The sequence below is a fragment of the Triticum aestivum genome, chromosome 2D (genome assembly GCF_018294505.1).
Source record: "Triticum aestivum cultivar Chinese Spring chromosome 2D, IWGSC CS RefSeq v2.1, whole genome shotgun sequence".
NCBI lineage: Eukaryota > Viridiplantae > Streptophyta > Magnoliopsida > Poales > Poaceae > Triticum > Triticum aestivum.
In genome coordinates this window covers 408,792,368-408,796,801 of record NC_057799.1, presented here as the reverse complement: position 1 = coordinate 408,796,801, position 4,434 = coordinate 408,792,368, and positions in this window count along the sequence as shown.

Here is a 4,434-nt window from a genome sequence, read left to right as displayed (position 1 = left end):
CAAGAGAAGACCAGGCAGGGGACCGAGAGCAAGAGCAGAGCAGCAGCGCGAGCGAGAGCTAAAGCAGCAGCAGCTCCTATTGATGTGGACGTCGCCGCCGAGGGAGCGATGCTGTGGAGGAAGTGGCCGGCGCCGCCGCCGTGGATGGAGCCGCGCCGTGTCGGCTCGAGACCGAGCGCCGGTAGCACCGTGAGATCGAATCAAGAAGAAAATGCGGCGATTAGTGTACAACCTCTTTGGTGGCGCCGATTAAGCCGCAGCTTCATCCGAGGAAACGGTGATGATGATGCTCTTCCGGTGGTGCAGGTGAAGACGGCGGTGTGGGAATGGAGGTGGCACGAAAGACGAGGGGAATGTCGGGGCATCTCCTTGGAGGTGGAGGACGGGGTGGCTGAACCGGTGGGACGATGAGATCGACGACGGATCCTCATCCGGTACGGTGGATGAGGGACGTCGAGGTGTTGCTGTGGACGACGTCGTCGGGGAAGAGGCTTCGGCTGGGTGGCGGACGGAGCAGGGTGTGGGGTTTCGTCGCGGGTTTTCGCGGCCTCGGTGTACGAATGGGTGGGCGGATGGGATGGCAGTGGGGAACCATGGCTTAGAGACGCGCTTGTCCGAAATGTGGGGTAAGTTACGAAAGTACCCCCACCGATTTGAGGCGGTTCTTTCGGTTCAGGGGTACCACGGGCATTTCGCGTGTCGGGATTTCACAGGAGGTTGGAGTTTTCGCGTGTCGGGATTTCACAGGAGGCTGCGTTGTAATTTCGGAATAGCAAGGCGCGGGTTGAGATGGAGGGAGTTGTCGGAGGACAACGTGACAAAGATATATCTTAAATATTTCGGGCTAACAAGGCGCGGGTTGAAGAGGCGGGAGTTTCGCAGCACGATAGACAGAGACGCTAGCTTGAATTTTCGGCATAACAAGGCGCGGCTTGAAATTTCGGAAGAACAAGCTTAACGTGTACCCAAAAAAAGACAATTTGCACCTCAACACGCACAACACACACACAAACACCATTTAGACTAGAGTAAGGTACACGTGCATTGCACGCATGAGATTTGGCAACCAAATTATGAATAAATACCACATTATAGCATGCAAGCTTTGAGTCATATATGCATGATGTAGATGTTCGTTTAATTCTTATAGTTCATTTCATTCAAAATCATCTAGTTTTTATAAGAAAGCTAATCTATTTTAAGATTCATGGAATTGTGCGTTGTAAGACATAAAGTAAAAACAAATAATGGCAAATCATGTAGAAAAACATTTGGGCAATTCTGATACGGAAGATTCTAGAACAAATAAGAAGTGCTTGTGTTTTGATGTTTGTGCATTATGCTTAAGTTCAACCATGGAGTCTTCTAGATTATACATGTGGCGAAATCTGGTGGAATCTAGATGATATCCAACGGCCAGTAGTGCTCAAATTTGCCATCTTTGGACCATCGGATTCGCCTCATCCAACGACCATCTTTCAAAGTTAAAGTTACCCGCACACAATATAAAAAAATATAAAATATAATATATATTATAGGGGTATAGATATAGATATGTGATGCGAAAGCCGCCCATCATCTCCAATTAGAATAGTGTGTCCATGCACGGATGCGACGTGGCCAAATGATGTCTGCCATTGGTATCTCAAATTCAAATCAGTCTGACCTTGTTCAATGTGTATACATTACAACATGCTCGTTTCCAAACCACACCGCGCAGATCTCCGTTATATTCATGCATGCATGGGTTTCAAACATCAGGATCTCTTATTCAAATATTTGAATTCAACTTTACATTGATTATGACCTCACCTAGTCTTTTACACCCACACAGTTGTCTTCTCTTATAATTGTACCACTAACTTTCTCTCGTGCATGCATGCACACACACTACCAGTCGGCATTATCCATCGCACACATGCAATCTTTTTCTTCAGGTCGGTCTCCCATGAAGGCACACACCCACACACATCCCCCTCTCCATCATATCGGGCATTCTTTATCTCTCACGCGTGCATGCGCAACGATCGATGTTCCTCTATGTATGTGTGTATATAGCTAGGTCTTTCATAGTTTTCCACACAAACTGATCAATCGATATATCCAGTGAGGTCTCACCTTCTTTCCCACGTCCACATCGATCAATCTATACCTCTCTATATAGGATTAACATATATAGATAATACACCCACATTAATTATATATCCAACGTCCCCCTCTCATCATCCATGCCTTCCGCTTCATCTCTCAGACGCGCGCACAATGGCGAAGACAGGGGGCAGTAAGGGCCCTGCCCTCCCCACATCACTATATATCGAGGCTAATATGAATGTGATCATTAGACAATTGCTGCTAAAAATGGTTTAAGTTCATGAATTGACCCTCCTCGTAAAGGATAAGCAATGCTTGGCCCCCTAGCTCATTTATTTTTCATGGCTCCGCCACTGCGCGCAACAGCGCACGTTCTCGCCCCCTCTCTCTAAATATCGATCTCGCACTTGTGCATTCCTTCATAGTCTCCCTCCACTCGGCCCCTCGCACCATCTTCTAGCCCCCCACCAGATTTTGCCACATGTACAATCTAGCAGACTCCATGGTTGAACTTAAGCATAATGCACAAACCTCAAAACAACAGTGGTTCTCTTTTGTTCTAGAATCTTCCGTATGATAACTGCCCAAACTTTTTTTCTAGTTGAATTGCCATTATTTGTTTTTACTTTATGCTTTACAACGCACAATTCCATGAATCATAAAATAGATTAAGGGCTTCTTTGATTCAAAGGATTCTCAAAGGAATTTTGGAGGATTCTAATCATTAGGAATTTTTCCTATCTTGGTTGTTTGATTCGTAGGATTGTAAACCATAGGAATTTTTCCATATGATTCATTTGCACTAGATTTCATAGGAAACATCCCATCCACTCAAACCTCTTTGAAAGAATTCTGCGTTTTTTCTATGCACAATCAAACACTCGTACAATCCTGTAGGATTCAAGACGACATTCCACTATAATCCCATGTTTTTCCTATTCACGCGTTCTTAGCTTTTTTATAAAAACTAATTGATTTTGAATGAGATGAACTATAAGAATTAACGAAGGGCTACATCACGCATATATGACTCAGAGCTTACATGCTATAGTGTGGTATTTATTCATAATTTGGTTGCAAAATCTGATGCATGCAATGCATGTGTACCTTACTAGTACTTCGAGTATATGCGAAACACGTAAATTAGAATTCCAATGGCACGCCACACAGTGTCTCTCTTACAGTTCATGAAGCCATGTGGCACATGTGGAGGCGTTGTCGCTACCTCCTTGCGTGGATTGATCACAGTGACGTCCTGCTGGTTCCAGAAGAATGTACTCGTCCTCCCTGAGCCATACTGGCGGTACATGCACGAAGCGAAGATGTGCACGCACACCATGCACACACTCATTCCCTCACACGCACACGCGGGTACACGGGCGGACGCAATTTTGTACCAAGATCCACCCCATGTGATAATTTGATGCGTGTAAAGTCGTTCACTTCATTGATGGTCAATTAATACAGCGCATGCAAATTGAGTGGACGTGAGGGCGGAAGAAAGACATTATTACTCCACTGCGCGCATGCGAGTAGTTAAATCATGGGTTGCTAGTAGTACTTCCATTGGTCCCCAATGTATTTTGTGCCAATTTTTGACAGTAACATAACATTTATGCATTTGAGCAGTGTAACATAATATTTACACACAATTTTTTTCTAAACTCATCGGGAGCCATTTCGGGCCTCGAAACCAAAACCATAAATTAATCTTTACCTTGTTCCCATCACATTCGAAAGCCTGCTCACACCTACTAGTACGTACCAAACCTGAACGTGTTCCCACTATGCAGGTATTAGTACTAGTGCTAGTACTTAGGTTATAAAAGGGGAACTACCTAACCGAAAATTACTCTACCTTTTCTCCTCATAAGTACTTCTTCTTCGTCCGTCCTTGCCATGACCGGTGAGCAGAGCTCTAGGTCGAGAACTACTTGTAACAAGGGAGCGGCAACTAAGGCTGCGGAAAAAAAGAGAGGGCTCGCCGCCACGCAGAGACCTCGAAAGATCTCTCACGGGCAGGCGATGGCTCCCAGGAGCGCCCTAGCCGCGGAGGCGAACATGCCGAGCCGGCAGCGCTGGAGTCGTTATCCCTCGACGGCATGCCCGATCAGCTCAATAAGCACCTCAATAAGCAGAAGGAGTTCATCCAAGGCTTGGTGGAGTTGCTGAAGGAGAGCCTCGACAACATGCCCGCTGAGCTCAATAAGCAGGGGGAGTTGACCGCCGGCTTGGTGATGCTGCTGAAGAAGAGCATTGCCTCGGAGAAGAAGGCGACCGGCGAAATCCTGCGACTTCAGGAGGACAAGGTGAAGCTCTACCACGAGATTGACCTTTTGAAGG